Here is a 20,244-nt window from a genome sequence, read left to right as displayed (position 1 = left end):
CGGCCCCGGGGCGGCGGCGGCGGCGGCGCGGGGCTCCCCGGGGCCTCTGCCCTCCGCGGCTGCGGGTCTGGCCGGGGCGGCGGAGAAGCCGCCGGGTCGCTTTGCAACTCGCCTGCCGCTTCGTGACTGTCACACCCCCATCGAATGGTGCTGCACCATTAACAGTCCGTGGTGTGGTCGAAGAGGTAATTTTATTTCGAATTGCTTCAATTCCAGGAAATAGCCGTAGCCGAATAATTGCTTTAGAATACTAATACGGAAAGTAATACAAGATAAGGACAGAATGGAGGTTAATTTGGGTCTAACATGAAGGGCATCCCTAGTGCTAAGGACTATTGAAGCTTTCCTGTTGTGAGGCTAATATTTGGAAAAAACCTAGTGACTGGTGGGGAATGTATTTTATGGGATGGAGCAAGCAACTGAATGATGTAAATGTTAACATTAAAGGTTGCGGTCAAAGTGAGGAATGTTTGGCAAGTAAAACTGTTGAAGATTTTGGCACAACTGAAAGACTGCTTTGGGGTAGGTAGAATGGAAGTGGAGAAGTTTACTGGGACTGCTGAGAAAGGAAATGGGTTTCCCTAGGTTGTGTTGCAGAGTTTAGAAAGCGATAAGCTAATGGTTAGGATCAACAAGGTACTTTTCACAAGCTTAAATTGTTGCACTAGCTCGCCTCAGTTTGCTTGGAAATGGAGCACGTCCTTCAGCATTAACCAGGTGTTCGGGAGGAGGCCTTGGCACCGGCATGGAGATCGGGGGGCTGCGAGCTCGCTGTGGCTGCCCCCCTCCGTTGCACGGGCCCTCGCGAAGTCCCAGGGCATGGCTGCACACAGCTCCTCTGGGGACTGGGGCGTCGTTTGTTAAAACAGGGCTGAGAGTTAAAGAATCTGTAGGGGATATGGATAGTACCTATCCACATTTACATTATTTATCATACTATTTCAATGTACACATTGCGGTATTAATAGTGATGGTAACAGCTAAGCTAAGCAATAATGCTTTTGTCATAAAAATATATTGTCATATCTTTAAATGCAGGAAGGCTGCTTTTCCTGTGCTCCTCATGCCCTCGGAAAAAATGGTAGATGGACTAAAAAGCAGGGGGTGAAGAACTTGAGAAAAGGAACTCGGGGGTACGTGTACTCTGCAAACTAGATGATTACCAGGAGCAGTCTTGGCGTGAGAAGCCTGGAACTCTCCCAAGGCGCAGAGTAAATAGCTAGATTTCTTTAGCTAACCTAGCTTGACCTTTTGCTATATTACTCAAAAGCAAGGCTGGACAGCACAGGAAGTAGGGCAGTGAAAGAAGAAGAAAAAGGAGAGAAAAGGAAAGATTTAATCGGAACCAAATGATCTGTAATCATTTAAGCGTTCAGAACCTGGAACAGAATCCAGGAATTACCAGTCTCAATTTGATTTTTTTTTTTTAAGTGTAAATATCTTGCAACGTATATATTTTATTTTCGGCTAGTGACTGGACCTCATAGTGGTTGACAACATTGTACTACTCAGTAACTTTGTTATAGATGTTTTTGCTGAAGCTTTAAATTAATTGGTGATTCATGTAGGGATAAATATGATTCCGTATGATGGAATTTCTGAGTAGTTAATGATTTGCTTTTTTAGAAACTTAGAACATTACCTGAAAGTACTCTGAAAGATCATTATATTTTGTAAGTCAAAAGTCATGTTGATATTGCAATCTTAATTTATCCTTAAGTCTATATGCATTTATCTATGTAATTACAGCAACATTATGTTTTATGGTAAGATCTCTTCACCATTCAGTGCATGGGAAACGTCACACTTCGGAATTAATCAAAGCTATGTAGTGAATTAAGCTATTGTGTGGAGGACCTATTTTTCTTAAGTATGGCATATATTCAGTGGAATGGTATATATTCAGTGACAAAAAGAATTTTAAGAAAGATTTTTAGTCTGCCTGCCATTTTTTCCAAGGGCATGAAGAGCACAGGAAAAGCAGTCTTCCTACATTTAAAGATATGACAATATATTTTTATGACAAAAGCATTATTGTTTAGCTTAGCAGTTAGCATCACTATTAATACCGCAATGGGTACATTGAAATAGTATGATAAATAATGTAAATGTGGATCATCTCAGAATTAAAGTAGTTGAATTCTGCCCTTCATTGGCAGATTGGATCCAGATTGGATGTTGTCCAGAGACATAGTTGAGAGTTTGCCCGGTTCTAATTTAGGCACTATAGAGATTAACTAGTTCTCATCTATTCTGAACAAGTAAACTTATCTGGGGCTTTTTATTTACCTAGGAGGGTTTTTTAAATATTTATTTACCTACTGTTTTATTTATCAGTACATCAGCAAGGCTATTCCATTCTCTACCCTAGAAGTCTGTGTGCTGCTGGACAGTTCACTTCTTGCAGTAGCTTCTAGTTGTATAGTCCTCATTTTCTGAATGTACATCTTGAAATTGTGTGGTCTGATTTACAGAAGAGCTAAATTCTGGAATTTAAGTCACTGGGAGCTAGGCCCAGAAAAGTTTAAAATGTTAAATACTCTAACAAATAAAGCCACTACTTCTTAGTTTGCTCCCCAAAAATAAATGGATACTTTTGTCTTTACTCTTTCTGTCATTCAATCCTTAACCTTTTTTCATAGATCTGTTATGAAGGTAAGCTCAGCAAACACTCAGATATTAGGGAAGGATGTCATAAAATAGCCCATGATAAAATTAAAACATTGTGTTTACAGTCAATGTAATTGCAACAAAGAGGATAAGTCATCAATAGTGAGCACCTTGCATCCTGTGCTCTGAATAAGGTGACAAAAAGTCTTTCCAGCTTTTAAAAGTGGGATTTGCAATCTCAGTATTAATTTTTATCTGCAGTGTATAATGATGAGTATTCAAAGCTTTATTGGAAAATTATTTTGTTCTCAAATATTTCTTAGACTTCGGTGACTTAAAATATTTCATAAGGAACAACAAAGTGGAGTTACGACATTAAAGCTTCCTGATGAAATGTGACAGTTAAGTACATGAATTACATGTCTGATGTATCTTTAAGTGCATACTTGAAAGCATGCTAAATTTAAGAGATTAAGAGTAGATTAATGCAAGAGACATTCACATCCTCAGCAGTGGAGAGCAACTTTGCAGTTTCCATTGCATTTTAAAATTACCAGGTGAATTTTTTGCTGAGTTAAACTGAAAGTCATGTATTGCAGCATTGCATTAGCATTAGAGACTATTTTAGCTAGAGAAGAATAGGTGAGGGAGCAGACAGTTTAGCTCCAGGCTCTGTGGGAGTTACTAAAATCACAGGTTGACTTAGTATAGTCACTGCAGTGCTGTTCTTTTTCTGTACTGCAGTGATGGGACCTGTATGGACTCAGCACGTCCTCCCAAGACCAGAATGACAATGCAGAGATACTCATAGAAATATGTTCGCTCAGAGGGGTGGTTAGCTGGCATGGTTTGGTGGAGATGGGGAACAGGAGAAAAGTATTAATAATATGAGATAATTTTACACGCATATCAATGTACATGTGAATAAGTCTGATAAAGAACAAAAATGGAAATCTCTTAGTCACAAAGAATGCAATTATAAAATGATAGAGGGAGTACTTTAATGAGCTGCTTAATTTTGAGATGGATAAAGACAAACAATAAATGGCTATTCGCCAAGCAGCTGAACCATTTGTGGAAGAATTACATTTTAAAGAGATTCAAGAGGCAATCAAAATACACCCAGTAAATAACAAACACCAGGTGCTGATAATGTTTACACTGAAATACTAAAATAAAAGGGGGAATCTTACTGAAAGATTTTACAAACTCACTTGTTTGGTTTGGAAATCTGAAAATGCTACCAAGGAATGCAAGGAGACATATAATTGGATTAAATATTTTAAATTAATCAATTGCTGGTGGAAAGATTTTTTAATAAACCTAGAGAAAACCTGTATCAGTATATCACAAGGTGATTTTCTGTTCATAGTGAAACAATTTGAAATCTTTGTTTAACAAAAAGTATTTCAGTGGCACAATAGTGATGCTGCTTGCTTGGTTGCTTGCTTGTCTTCCTTTTGAATTGCCTCAGAGTCTCAGATCTCAAGGGTATACAGTATATATCTTGTGTCTCTCAGCAATACAAGTATTTGAAGGGTTCATCATGTTCAGAAAGGTTGAACCGACTTGAAATGGATATTAAGCAGTATCTAATATTAAGTATGGGTGTATCTGCTTTCCTGGATCGAGGCCTAAGGCTCTGCCAAATTTTGACTGTAGAAAACCTCATGTTCTAATGTTCATTCAGAAAAAAAAGGTTACTAAAAAACCTGGCTGAGGAACACCTGACTCTATTTTCAGGCACTTGATATTTTAAAATGTCTGAAAACTTTAAAATCTTTAAAAATGTTCCTCCACAAAAAAACAGCTCTGAGAAATTGCAACTTGGAGGGTGAAATTCTAGCAAAATGATATGCAATGAGGTGTGAGAGATTATATATAAAAATTTACTGGGCCAAGCTTAATACAATTTTTAGAACAGTTCCAACCATAGCCCTTAGATATATGTGCCTAAACGTGTGTAATCAATTTGGGGTGACTCGGGGTTGCATCAACAATTAAATGTGTATAAACTGGAAGAGTCAGGGCTCATGCAGCAGAACAATGAAAAATACTCTGCACTGTCCCCCTCATAAGCTTCTCAAATAAACTAACACTTGATTTAAAGGCTAAAGAGAGACTGATTAAATAATAGTAATGTGTTTAATGAAGAAAACTGTTCCTTTAAGGACAAAGAGACCTGGCTGAGAAGAGATCAGGAGTTGCCTACACCAGGCTGAACAGGAGATGCAAAGGGTATGTTTATAGACCTTCAGAGAGAAAGCATCTGGAAATAGTAACTTAAGGTGAGAATAACAGTGATGGGGCTTTTTTGTATTGGATGCTGTGCTTAATGTTGAAGAATAAATCTGTTTGCTACAAAGCAGCTGGGAAACCTGGTCGGTTTTCCTTCAGACAGGCAAGCAGGCTGCATCCAATAACACTTCAGCTTCCAAGGTTCAAAATCAGTGTTGGCAATCTGAATGACGCCTGCTGCTGAAAAGTGGATGCGCATGGATACATCTGCCCAGAAAGGCAGCCCCATAGTAACCATCTTACTCATCTCTATTCTCAAAGTACAATGCTTTAAAAAATGGCCTGGCTGATCAGGTCTATGGCTTTCACTACTTTGTTTTTTCTCACCTGGTTTGCAGTCTGGTTCCATGCTCTTGTGATTACAGCTGCAAAGACCACCCAAATACCTCCATCAAAAAAACATTAGTCAAAGAAGTATATAAAGTAGTCCAATATGCAAAAAAAGTGCTTAAAAATAGTCAGCAAAGGAACTAGAGATCACAACTGGTATCCCTTGCTACTATAAAACAAGCTGGTGGATATTAGTAGTTCACAAATATTGTAATTGAGTATCTGATTATAACCATCCAATATGTAAAAAATAAATTTTACTCATATACAAATGTGCACAGCTGTTAAGACTGACTGGAAAAACTCTGATTAATTAGGCATTGATGCTGCAGTCAGAAGGGCATGGGACAGATTCCTGCCTCTGCATTATGCCTCTGTTCAGCTGCTTGTGTCTGTCTACAGAGATCTAATTGTTGTACGGGGCATTACACTTCATTACTTTAAAATAGGTATCACAGACTTGCACAATACATAAAATAACATTCCTTTTTCAATTATTTCTTTATCACTTTTTCTACTAGTAGAGTTGTCATGTTCAATTTACTGTATTAGACTTTATATATCTCCATACACCTATTGAAGAGTTTATGAAAACATCCTCTCAGCCTTACAACTGTTCTCTACAGAGCTAATGATGGATTGATAGCAACTATAAAACTGAACACTTCAGTTATGCCTGCTAGTATTTTCCTTCCAAGGTGTATAAGATGACTAGATGCAAAAGTAAGGCATAAATTCAGTAAATTTCTAAAATTCAGGCAGTCAGTAATGGTAATAAAGAAGGAAAATTTAAAACCCCACCAAGGTTGACTTGTTTCAAATTATTCAGAAAGAAGCACTCATGTTTAGCAAATCAGTAAAAAAGGGCCCAACCTGCCATTCTTTGCATAATCTAATCTACTATGGATGTCACTGGGAGTTTTTGAATGTGTACCAGGTAAGCATCATTGAGTCCTAAAAGAGAAACGTAGCTCTTTTTAAATGTATATTCCTATCACATAAATCCATTTGATATGCAAGAATTTCCCAGATGGTATAAAACCCCAAGACCTTACTAAATTATTCAGGATGAGTCTGATAACAGTGAGGTTATGAAACAGTATCATCAGATAAAAATAAATGTTTTTCACTTCAGAGTTTATCTACCTGTCTAATGTAAATTTATGGTTATTAAAATAGGTTATTTATAGCTGTCTTTTCAAACTATTACATGATACAGTTCTTGCCATGTACCTTTATACACAGATAGAAATCTTATTAATGAACTGCTCACTGAATAACTGAATGAATGCATGAATGATTAAAATTCACAAGAAAGAAGCTCTAACAAACAAAAATCCCAACTTTTGTTTTCCTTTTAAATAAGTCTGAGAAATTTATGAAAGCACAGAAGTTTCTTAAAGCTTGAAAGTAATATATAAATAGGCATATGAGTATGTTCAATGACTTTGTTAATATTACTAAGGAAAGTGAATCATGATCTTCTCAAGGTTACTTGGTTTCAAATTATGGCATATACATCTCAGAAATTTTAAATGGGCAATCAAGAAGAGCAATTCTGAGTCTTTTTAAATGTTAACACTGTTCTGAATTAGTTTATTATTTTCTATGCCTTAAATACCAACATTGGAACAATTTATAAAACTACATCATCTTCTATTTTTCCTATTCTCTTCCTATAGAAGTCTTCTGATTTTACATATCTCAGCACCAGCAATGATCCAGAGGGCTTTTTTTTAACCTATGCAGCAAGACAGTCAGACTTTCTCTGCATTTTTCCATGCATCCTAGAAGTATATAATGTGTATTTCAAATGTAAAATTACATTTTTTTATTCTGAAAAATTCTATTTTTTCCATTCTAATATCACAGCAATACCAAAAAATTCAGCACCTTGCTGATAATGAAGAAGCCTAACACATATTCTGCTATATGTATAATGAATCCTTTCAAAGGAAATTTAACTTATTGTAGTAGAGTGATAGCAGAAAAAGTAGGAGGTGCTGCAATACACAACATAATATAATGTATTGAGAGGTGTAAGAAGTCATAGTAAGACCTAGCAGGTCTTACTGGGTAATCCCATGAAGGCTTCCATTATGCATCTGATAGTAAAACTCTGAGAGTGCTGGGTGACCTGACTGCGGGAAGAAAAGGAGCCAGCATAGAAGTCAGATTATATAAACTGCATTAAAGTCAACTGATTTCTATTTTGTCTCCTTAATTCCTTTCAGGGTCATTCCTCCAGGTAAGCCACAAACCAATCAAGTCACCTTGGGGAATGAAATATTCAGTGGTGAAAAGAAATGCCATTCATGAAACAAGAAAGTTACTGCAGTATGAAAAGACTGTGAATTTGTGAGAAAAAAAGGTAAATACAGTATGAGTGAGACAAATTCATGGCAGATAATCAGCTGCTGAGCAGAGATTTTAAGATGTCTCTAGTTTTTTAAAAATACATCCCAAATCTTGGCAAATTAAGGTACAGTAGCAAAAACGTATACACAGCTTGCATGAGTAAAATTGTGCCCAGGTCAGCAAACATGACACAGCAAGTTAAACCCCATGGCTTTTGAAACTGAGATCTGACTTTTGCTGCTTGTGGCCATCTCCAAACACACACACACACACACACACACACACACCTTTTTCCCATTTTGATTTTTATTTTTGTGTTGTCTCTGACTCAGTTATATACAGGTCTCACTTTCACTTTTGCCCTTTCTGTCCTGAGTCCTAATCTCCCACTTCACCTCTTTTACAGTGGGCTTCCCGAGCATTTAATTAACCTGTTTTCACAGCTGCCCTTTATCTCCATTTTGCAGATGTGAAACCAAAATCCATAAAGAAGTCTGAGAATCTAGAAACTCACCTCTGATCTCCCATCTCTGTAATATACCAAGCACCTCCCAGTCTACTATATGTTAGATTTCCCGGGTGGCCTGTATCATATCTAGAAATTTGATTTGGATGAAATTTGGACACTGAGACTTTTGTCAGACTGGACAGTAGCAGTAGCTTTTGCTGGACACAAGGAAATCTTGGACATATCTGTTATGCATATTAAAATCTGCTCTACAGATTAAGTAGGGTGTATCTGACTGGTCCAGTGCTCCAGTAAATAACAGACATCTAACCTGCCACGGTGGACAGATGGAGATGGATGAAGAGACACAATGTTGTCCTGCTCTCAGGCACGACCACTGAAAGTAAAGCATAGCCTGGTTACAATGACTTCCACTAAGGTTTAGGCTCCTAATTTGTCTTTGTGATTGGGTTTTAGTTTCTAATGTTGGCAATCCAGATTATTAAAAGTGAGTGTTTGCCTAAGAATGCACATAGCATCCAGTTAGACTTCACATGCAGAATGCTCCATTTTTTAGAACCTAAGCAGAATTTGCTTAGCTTCACACGATATGAAACTAAATCTGGCCTTTATGCATTTTTTTAAAATCTTCCTCTAACCTAAGTAAAGGAAGCTTCTTTGAATAGAATACATGCATAAAACTTCAGTGAGGAAAGGCACATTTTTCAAAGAACTTCATAGCTATAAAGTTTCATATGAAAAGACCTATTAACTCAGCAATACAAGATATTAATATGTTGATAATATAATCGATCATACCTGTAAACTTTTTGTGAACATTTGTGGTAATAAAATTTGATCTCTCAAAAAATGTTCATGGATGAAGGAGATGTATTTCAAGAGCATGTGAATATTCATTAACATTTCTGCATCATTCTTCCAGCTCTTCTTTGATATGAAGTTCAAAAAACAGGAATTGTACTTGGAGAATACTAACTAGAGTATTTTAAAGCTGCTATATAAATCCCATGCATACTTAATATTTTGAAGTGTAACAGTTTCAGAAATAACTCAAAGTTTGGCTGATGTACATTATATATTTAAGGTTCTGTACATTAGTTTTTACAACATTAACAGAACACAAAGGATCTGCTCCTTTTTGTGTGGCTTGGTGATACTTGTTTCAAATATATTTTTTACTTACAGAAATGTCTGCTACAGATACTGTATAAAAATGTCAGAGAAATTTCAGAAGTTCTCTGATATTCAGAAAAAACTAAATAACTTTGGCAAAGAAGCATGTCTTGCCAATAGTGATTATAGCTATAGTCATCAGTATGAAAGAAATGGACTTTCAAGTTTAGTTCATGTTTTTCATCTTTTACTTTAGGCTTGATTAGCTCTAAATTCTATAGACAGTCCTGTCAGGATCAAATACCCGAATTCATTTTGAAGTTCCAAGGATATTCTAGCCCAGGAACATTTAACAATTTCATGGGGAAAATGCTTATAGTACTGTTGAATAGTTTAATGATTCTGTAAACAGCAAGTGAAGCAGACTTCATCTTTTTAGTTTTTAGTTTTTAGTTTTGGTTTTTACTTAAGATACTTGCAGCATCTTCAAGCTGAGGCAATAGCTGTCAGATTGTGTTGCCTAAAACTATATATGCACAGTGGTCTGTTTTTCAGAAGTCCCATAAAAGTCAGTGGGAATTGCAGGTGTTTGTACTCACAGAGAGTTTTTTGGGGGGGGGGGTTGTTTGTTGGGGTGTTTTGTTTTGTTTTTTTAGATTAAGGCTAAAGCACAAGTCATCCTGATTTTCACTGTCAACACTGTTCTTCTTATATAGAGAACTTAATTCATTAGGCTGTCAGTTTTCAATTCAACAGGAGGTTAATACTAGTATGTCCCAAGGATCAGTACTGTAGTTAGTATTTAATATATTCATTAATTATCTGGAAAGGCAGGGATGAGGGTAGAACAAAAATGGAAGTCAGGAGCATTTGCAGATGACAAAATTATTTAGCATAAGTCTCTATAAGAGGAGGCTGTGATGAACTTCAGAGAAACAGAACTAGACAAATAGGCAGCATGACAGCTGACGAAATTCAGACATTGACAAATGCAAGTTAGTGCGTGTTAGAATGAAAAATCTGAACTGCCTGTATCCATGACCCTGTCCTAACTTATGCCTAAGTGCTAAGGGAAAAGAGCACCCAATACAATTCAAAACTCTGCCCAATGCTCAGCAGGAGTCAAAAATCTAAATAAGGTATTACAATATAAAAGAAAGCATAGAAAAGACACACAATACAGGAAAAATATTAGTCCCAACTTTATTTTAAACTTCACAATAAGTTAATGGTCATTTCATCTCACATGAGCTATGATAGGGCAGGGCAAAGTCTCTAATAATTCCTAAATCCATCTTCAATTCCATTTCATTTCTGTTGCAAGAAGCTCGAAACCTATTGCTATAGCAGATGCTGGGTTACGTGTGGATCAGTGAAAAAAACTGCCTCCCTTTACTTTTCATTATGAAGCTCAGTGCCACTTGGTGATAGTCTCTTGGATGTATTTCTGTAGATTTACCAAGAAAAGATCTGCTCTCTACAAGATGTCATCAGTTTATTTTTATTCCTTTATGATCACCCTGAGCACATCAACATTAATCTTCCATTTTATTTCTCCTAACTAGCTGGCATCTTGGTGACACCATTTTTTATGTTCTTTATAAATGTTTCCTTTCAGGATTCCAGAGACACATTTGTATTCTTTTTCCCTCATTTACTCTTCTTACTGCTTTTCATTCCTTTTAAGGATGGCTAGAAGTTATCGTTACCTCACATCAGCTATCTGCACAACAAGCATACTGATCGGGGGATAAAGAGACAGGGAGATCAATATAAGAGTATATTAGCATTGCAGATGCTGAGGGTAGGGCCAAGGTTAGTTACAGCGTAAGCAACAGAAACCTTACAAAACTAGATATTCTTGTTAAAATGAACTCTGTTTCAGGGCAAAATTGCAGCATTTGGCTTTTTCTCTAGTAGGATTGGCAAACAGTCCTTTGTAGCTGTGAATGCAACCCAGAATCAAAACTACAAGTACAGTGTGTGCAAACAGGTTTCCCTATAAATTTTAAATTTTGGCTCATTTTAGTAACAGTGGACCAATACTTGTTCTTACTTTTCTCATGCAACCAGTTTGCAACAACTTGGGTGAAGCACATGAATAAAATAAGCAGAATTTGGCTCATTATTACATTATTTTACAATCATGGTGTTCTACTTAGTGTCTGTAAAGTTCTTTAAACGCCTCAGATTATAGGAGCTCCAAAAGTGCTGTGCTGTCTTATATAACTAGGTATCTGACATAATTCACAGAGAAAGGAAAGAAGATTTAAAGTAACTCTACAGCATGTAGTTTCTCTTTGTGAATTCTTCTCTCCATATTTTTATGCAGTAGCATTGTAAATTAATTACGAGGATGCCAATTTTAGTTCTGTGTTTATCAAATGAAATTACACATAGATTCCCAACAGTATGTTGTATGAAGGCCTAAGTTTTTGGAAATTTTTAAGCTGATGAAAAAATTATTTTTTATTTATTAGTTTTTATTTCACAAATAGAATCTTCTTTGTTCATGACTGACTGCTGTAACAGCTTTGAGTCTTTGAGCATTACCAATTATTTAAATAAAGATTTGTTATTATTTGAAAGTTTGAGCCTTTTGGCTCAAACTAATTAATAGGACAGGATGAAGGAAAAAGCTAGTGAATTATTCATTAACATTTGGCTTAATTACAATCAAATGACCCTTTCAAATTGAAAAGTACTTGGTGAAAAGTAGAAGCTAAATGAGATTTTTCTTTATAAATAATGAATAGCCCTCATAGTTTTAACTTTAAAATTAAATTAGAAAAAAGTGTACACTATCCATAGTGTAGTTTTGTAATATGATGTACTTTGATTTAGTGATTTCTGAACACACTCTATTTAACCTTCATGGAGTTTTCTTTCAGATCTGATCTTGCATCTGCTTAGCTTTATGGACTACGAGTAATTCCATTGCATTAAAAAAATTACACTGAAAGTTCCATAAAGATTTTTTTCCTTCTGTTTTATGCCTGATTTTCACCTTGTACTGAAGTAAACAGATTAGTTATATTCCAGGACTATGTGCACGTGCAAGTACTATATTTGCAAAATATTAACATCTGCTTAAGTAATTTGAATATTACACATATGTCAGTCTCTTTACTATGCTCTTTTCTTAATCCTAGATCTGCTTTGTGTAAAGGATATAATTTAACTAAAAACAATTCAATAATGCACATGATATTCCTTCAGTGCAATACCCATCTGTAAAATAACTAAATATACTATTGATTTTTCAAATTCTTTAAAAAATTGCATCATTATTACAGACACTCTGCTCCTCAGATTTGGATATGCTTATCTTTGTGCACTGTATGCCCTATAAATTGTTATATTTGAATTGCATTTTTTGCTATAAATTGATCCAAACCTGTGAAATGAGCGTATCTGAGAAATGGATATATGGCCTAGAGTTTGAATGCAAGTGTTAGCATTTTGCAAATATTGTCCTGAATCCTGCTACAGACTGCATTCTGTTCTACTGGCATTGGGTTGGTGCAGGTTTAGACTAAGGTTAAAGGAAAAACATTGGTGCCTTAGAAGACTAAGCAAGGTATCTTTTTAGTTAGATAAATCTACTTTTGTTTCGGAAGGGACTGTAATGAACTGACAACCAAAACATATTTTTAATGTTTCCCCTACTTAAATAAAAATAAAAATGAAGGTAACTCTTCTAACACATTAGAGACAATAGGGACAACACATTACTCCCAAAACAGAGCTTGTCTGTCCTGCAAGTGTAAGCCAGGGCTTCTAGCTCAGGCTGGTGACCTGAATTTTTACCTGGCCATTGATTATATTTGATCTTGTATTTACATATATTATGACTTCACATTTTGTTGCAGTTTGACATTTACTCTTCATCTGTCAGTGTTGCCTTTTTGCCTCACACCAGAGCAACTCCCCAATGCTCTAGCTTACATTGATAATGAATGAATAATGTTAATTACATTTCAGTTCTGGTATTACAAATGGGTATTACATACTAGAGTAAATAGTGCAGTTGAAACAGACTGACTGGCTTTGCAAACTGCTGAATTTTAGGTTTGTAACATGTAAGGATTTGCTTTTCCATTAACGAACCAACAACTTGCATATCAAAGACTAAAACTGGAAGGTAACCAAAGTTTTGTGTTTGCGTGGAACTGTCCTTCACCCCCTTCTTCCTCCCATTTCTCTCAGTTATCCCTTCTGTCCTGGTTTATGAAAGAGTAGACAAATGTGATTGTCTAAGAACTAACAAGCAGGTAAAGTCTTCAGTGTTCCAAGGCAGACGCCAGGAAGTGGAAACATTCTCTAGAGAGGTCAAATTAGTGTGTATGATGCCAAAATTAAAAAGGGATAAACTGTACCTATCCTTGACTACATCACGGCTAGTCAGCCAGCTCTATACAAGCAGTCTAGTACGGGAAAGATGAAGCATAATACACTATCAAGGCACACTGCATTACCAGGAGAGTGCATCCATCTGAGTAACTATTATATATAGCTTATTTCAAACCCAGATAAAATAACTCACAATCTTCTGTTTCTGGAGCTATGCATTCACTAGAGAGTTTGCAATTACCTGTGACTTTACCTATCTATCAGCTAACCTCAAGTCCAAAATACACTATGAGGTTTTGTGGTCTTCTCAGGAGGGCACTGGTATCATACCATATCAATGGAGCATTTACAGTAAGATAAAAATCATCTGTGATGGCTGATCTCATGCCTGTGGCCTTCAAGTTCTGTCTATTTAAACATATTTGAAAGTATGAAGAAGGTGCCTCCCCAAAGATTTAGCTGTCTTGACAATTTACATGAATGAAACATCTGCATTGTGGAGATGGGAATGCGGGGTTTTGTAAGGAGGTTAATCCGCTCATGGAAAACTACTGTTTACTTTTGCTTTGTGTTTCACCAAACACCACTTTTAGTCATACAAATATCTGTGTTCTCTGTGCAAATTTAACATGCCTCTTTTTTCACATGTATGATTTTGTAGTCTTCAATTATTTATTCAGATAGTGCTGATATATGGACAAGGACCTCTCTGAAAAAGCCCGGCCGTATTCAAGGGCACAGAATGGATGGTGCTTTACTATTTTGCTTTCTCATTATTGAGGTATGTGCCCTGAAGCCTTATCTACTGTACATGATTCAAACCCTGCTCTGGAGAAGAATAATTTCCTTTTCTGTCACATCCATCCATCCAAGAGCCAACACTAGTGGACTGATCTCCCCAACATCCCGGCAAGCCAGAAGAGCTGTATTAGACATAATTGTAAGAGTATTAATAATACTAAATATAGTGATGAACAGCTGAGCCACAGAGACAGACAATTCATAAGTAAGCACTCACTTTAAATGTCCAGTTTTAGGGGCAAACTCAATGATTTCTAACACTGATATGTTTAAATTTTGCTCTCATTAATTTTATGCACAAACAACTCTGTAATTCCATCCACAGAGCTCAAACTCCCCCCCCCCCCCCACAAGAGTGCAAAATTAGTGAGCATTTATGCAAAGTTTTGGATCTAATTATTAAGCACTCTGTTTCAGAGGCAAGCTTGATACCACTCTCAAATGGAGAGAGCCTGGAAGACAACAGACTGCTGTGTATTTTGGTTCACCATACTTGACAATTGGTGTTTTTTAATAGATGTGAGGTTGCAGACCTCTGGTGTCTCAGCCATGTTCCAAATAGAGGATTTTTGTCTCCCTGAAAGCAGCCATACAACCAGAAGATGCATAGATTCTATAAGGACCAAGGTTTTTAACTAAATTACTGTACCAGGTTGACCCTGCAGAACTTTGTCACCTTGATGGTAATCCCTTATTTAGTCTAAAGAACAAATTAATAGCTAAACTTGAGAGCCAATATTTTTATGAACACCTTACTGATTAGAGAGAAGGACTGGGTGGGAAGAAAAAATGGGTTTCTATGACACACAGTAGGTCAGCAGACAAGGAGCTAAGTTGCCTTACCCACTGGAGGTTTTTTCCAGCTTTTCTGTAGGTAAGGGAACTAAGAAAAGTCATCCACCCCTTGCTGCTGCATTAAAACACCACCCACCATGAATCAAGATGATATAAGCTACAATTAAAGTAGTACTAATACAAGTATTGGTGTAATCACAGTAGCTAAATGAGAACGGTGCTAATTGCTGGTCACCGACATACTTCAACTGATGAGCAGCCTATTAGCCTTAGAAATGAAGGATGTTTATCACTATTACATTGTGTGATCAGCACATATCTTTGTGAAAACAACTTCCTGCGGAATTAAAATGAGAAATGAGCTGCTCCTTAAACAGAAAGAGAAGTTTTGCTGAGACAGTTGAAAAATGTGTTTTTGTTTTGCTCTAATTTTGCCTGATAGTCAGATGGAAAATAATGGAGGAAAATGGAAGAGTTTTATCTTTTTCTGAAATTCCCTTCCTCTGTATGGACATTATGAAGGGTCCCTGGCTTAGATGCTTTCCAAAAAGCAAACATCTTTTTAATTGGGGTTGTATGAGAGTGCACTAAATCTGTCTCCATTCCCATATTATTTCTATCATGGTTATAGCAGAGTTCTTCATAAGTAGGAATTTTTATTGCAATACAAATAAAAAATGTTATTTTGCATTCTGGAAAATAAACACAGAGATCATGTCACAGATGTGCGAGTGCGATGTGGCAGTATTTACCTCATATTTGATTTTGGGTAGATTCTGAGTGACAGCTGCTCTGACCATCCACTAGAGCATCCCAGAATCGTGCTCTAACTACTCAGAGCCAGTGTAGATGTTCCTTTGCCACTGTACCTCCCTGCTGACAGGGTTTATCTTTGCTTCACAGATTCCTGACTTCCTTAAGAGTTTCCTAGGTACAAACCAAAGCAAGCACTGTTAAAGAGTCCTTCCCATTCCTGTCAATGACTCTAGACAGGATATCCAATTCTGGATCAATAGCGATTAAGTCAATTTTTAAAAATGTTGCTCACAGTGACCCTAAAAGGGAACTTAAAAATGCCACTGGGAAATTCCTTAGGCAGTTTGATCACCAAGACATAAACATTCTTCACCCTTCTTACATAAGCTCTGAATATCCCAAGCATCCTTCCAAGTATATCACTTTTCTTCTGAAACACTTTGTTTAATAGCTTGGACTATTTTTAGTTCTTTGCTTCAATAATCACAGTTTGGCTTGATGCAGTGATTTGAGGTGATTATCTCAAAAGCTGCATTGCCTTATTCAACTGTATTTTTACCATGTCTGTATTCTTATAATTATTATATCATAACCATCCAGAAACTGAAACATCTGTTTAGTACAGCCAGCCATAAGGAGACAGATTGTACTAGCTACCTATTTGCTAAGACAGGTAATCCAAAATGTTGATATTAATTTGTGATGCCTAGTACTAGTACTAGGCATCACAAACGAGTGAGTACTAGTTATCTGAGAATTCACCTTTCAGTTGTGCCATAATTTGAGATCAAATGAAATGTCCAACCTAGTTATTCCTAGATGTAAACATCTCATGGTGCTGGTAGAGAATTTCAGCTGAAGGCTTTTGACTCTAAAGTAGAGTTTCTGAATAGTTCTGAGCTAATCAAATCTTTAAAGCTTGGAACAAAGCTGATATATTTAGAGAGGCTTTTTTGTATTTTTTTTTTAATTAATGTGGTTTCTTTGCTTTTGTTGGCTGTGTTCAAATAAATACTGATAGTGAAATTTCTTCATGGTATCTCTTGTGGCATCATTATTTTACAATTTACAATTTAAAACTAATACACAATTATGAAAATATTCAAAAGGGTTAATGGACTTGAAAATGTCTTAAGTATCTGTTTTGTGTCATATTAATTTTTTCCACAAGCAACACCTCATATGCTTTACTGAACCACTTACTTCCCTTGGGACATTAGAAGTGTTCCTATTCACTGCAAATGCTAATTGTGCTGCTGGTAGCAGAAAATTCATGTTCCCAGTTACTGTTTGCATGCTTGGTTTTAACCTCTTAAATGTAGTAAAGTAATAAATATATAAGGCAATTATATTTGACTAAGTCAGGTTTCCATTATATATTAACTTACCATTTTAGAGATGATTATTCCATAGGAATTTGAAATTTCATGTGTATTTGTTTTGCAGCATAAGCTTTAAAGTCCTTAAACTATTTACTGTATAGTACATTTTCTGAAGAATGTTATAATGCTGAAAAGTGTGTAATGTGTATATAGAGGGTTTTCCAATCGTCCCAATTAATCTTTTCTCATGACACTTTTGGACTGGACTTTTCAATCTTTTTCCTATGCTTTGTTCCAATGGGAATTCTCCTATTTTACTTGTTGATATTTTTATAAATATTCCATAAAACTGCATTTCCTTTTCTTTCTAAAAAATATTTCATTAAATACCATGGCACACATTGTTACCTATAAAATAGGAAATGCGCATGATGCCATCAGAAACAAAAAGAAGTCCTGAAATATGGAATTTAATCTTTTCCTTGTAGAATAAGAAATAGTACACTTTCAAACATTTTACCAATGTTTTATTACACTTTTACCACCAGCAAAGTACCATCAGCTCATACAGTCAGCACTGTCTGAATGGATTTCATATCAAATGTAATTGGAAAATAAAGGACAGAAATTTGTATTTTACTTCTCAACTTTCTTGTGTATTATAAGCAGACTAAATATCACTCACACTATCAAAGCACTTCAAAATCAGAACAGAACCAATGTCAACTAAATGTGCTTAGCTGAACATGCTAATTATTATATGAGAACATTTTTAGTGTATCTGGTTGTTCTCGTGGCTGAATATTATGAAAACTTTACACATTATACACAATAGTTTTTGTTTTGATAGCTATCAGAGTATTAGCCTTCAGTTTCTCACTGTGACTGGTACTGAAATTATACTATGCATATATTTATAAATTTGCTTTAGGGGAATGCAAGCAAATTAAGGCAGAGACAAATTTGAGGTAATAGAGGTTGTGTTATTAATTTAATTGTTTCTCTCCTACGCTCAAGTTCACCCTGTTAAGGATCTAGTTGTGCCTCTGAAGGGACTGGCAAATGAATTACGGTTTTGAAAACTTTTCTTGCTTTGGAAAGCACCTCATTGCACTAAATACAATTTTCTCCATTTTAATATTGACCTACAGATATTTATACCGTAAGAGAGTAAAGCAAGTCTTATGGCTTCCTTCACTGGTCAGCTCAAGGCCTAAGCAGAATAACACTAGTGAATTGAAAAGGCTATTTTAAGCTTATTTTGAAAAAACCCTTGCTGGGATTAGTATCATCTGCATTCTGCTGCAATAGACTACATCTCTCATTTTGAAAATGGCATGACACTGAAGGCATGAAGCGGTGGTGATAGCATGCTCGATTGTTTTAAAAACTGAAGATTTCGGCTAGATGCAATTCAGCAAGGGAGAAGGACTTAGGCTAATAACAAAGAAGATAAGACTGTGAGGAGAATAATGATATCTTTAAGGAGCATTCAGGCCCTGCATTTCCAGCTGTTCTGAGCAACAGTAAGGGAAGAAAATTGTAACAGTTTCTGAGCTATAAAAAGCACAGACCTTTTTCTGCTCTGCTGGACTATAGGAATCAATAATTTCACATTCTCTACACACCATGGAAGTAAATGTCTGATCTCAGTCACATCACCACATGACAGATAAAAGCCTTCAGGATCAAAGAGATTAAAGCACCACAGGTTCACAAAATGTTATTATTTTTTTCCTGATTGAAAAACATTTAGTAAGATTTCTGTGGAAATTCATGTACTGTGTTGCTGTTAAAATGTTTACAGGAAAAGTCAGTCCCAATGTAAATGAAAAATCCCATTTTTTGCTTTACATTCATTTAAAAGGTGTTTCATCCCTGATCTTATCTGGAGCACATTTCTTCATGCTATCTGTTTCAAGAGTCTAAACTCATAATAATTTGACAGCAAACAATTTGTGAATAAGCTCTTTCAATCTTGAGGGCATATCACACATCTTAATGTAAGGGTGTCTTGCATCTCACAACTGAAACAAAATGAGGTTATCTGCATACAGTTTTCTGCAAAGCACTCTCTGCTGTGACAAAACACAAAGTGAGACTTTGGAGGTAGCCAAGTTGCCTCCTTATAATGGGGAAGGGTAGCTGCACGTGCCAGGCCATGATCAAGCCCACTGGAATTATTCCTGCTATTCCAGTGCAATCTACCAGTGTTATAAGCAAATTCCAGCTGGAAAGTTGCCAACAGGCTAAAATAATACCGTAAAGTGCAATGACTCTCAATTTGGCAGACTGCTTCACCTATGAGACCACTTCACATATGAGAGAGCTTTCAGTGTCATGAAATTTGCTATCGCTGACTTTTATCTTGAAGTATAACCCTACTGTTTCTTGATACAGTAAAACACTTATCATGTTTCACCATTCATCATAATGTTATGGACATTTCACCATCATGAAACATCAGAACTGAAAAGTCATCATCTGTTCTATGACAGGTTGGGAAGATGATGGTTTTTCACCATCCCTGCAAATCAGGTAGACTGCCAACAAACATCCCTCATTCTTCTATCATCATCATCATCACTATCAAATAAAAGCAGTATTAATAGATTCTGTTCTACTAGAGAATGAAGGTGCTACAGATTACACAAACAGATTTAACAAATTGATGCAATTACTGGCAGGCCCAACCAGCCAACCTCTTTCATACGGGACACCATTCAGACAGATTTTTCTGCTTGTCTGAAAGTTGTTTTTTGGTAGCAATTCTGACTCTAGGATCCATCTTCAAATGGATCTGCATGAGTGGATCTCTGCACTTCAAAAAGAGCAATAACATAAATAGCTTGAAAAGAATTCCAGAGGTCTTTATCTGAATCATTTTCAAGCTGGAGCCACATAATAAAAAATTATTTCTCTTTGGAAAGAGCTCTCTCTTCTCAAAGGTGTCGCGTGAAAGGGAGGGACGGAAGGCCCTTCCTTATCTTTATAATTTACGTTTGCCTGCCAGAGCCCCCCTGTTTGAGGACTTTCCCT

The 20,244-nt window shown here is 36.3% G+C and overlaps 1 long non-coding RNA gene across 1 annotated transcript; it reads left to right on the top strand.

Moving 5' to 3' along the window:
• Window positions 1-32: 32 nt before the first annotated feature.
• LOC112966383 lies at window positions 33-9,446 on the top strand. Its single transcript, XR_003253589.1, has 4 exons — window positions 33-185; window positions 4,782-4,898; window positions 7,473-7,609; window positions 8,064-9,446. It is a non-coding gene; the product is annotated as an uncharacterized LOC112966383 (long non-coding RNA).
• Window positions 9,447-20,244: the final 10,798 nt, after the last annotated feature.

This window comes from Apteryx rowi, unplaced genomic scaffold (genome assembly GCF_003343035.1).
Source record: "Apteryx rowi isolate R43461 unplaced genomic scaffold, aptRow1 scaffold_240, whole genome shotgun sequence".
Lineage (NCBI taxonomy): Eukaryota > Metazoa > Chordata > Aves > Apterygiformes > Apterygidae > Apteryx > Apteryx rowi.
Note: the sequence above shows the minus strand (reverse complement) of the source record. Positions and strands in the feature narration are given on the sequence as shown.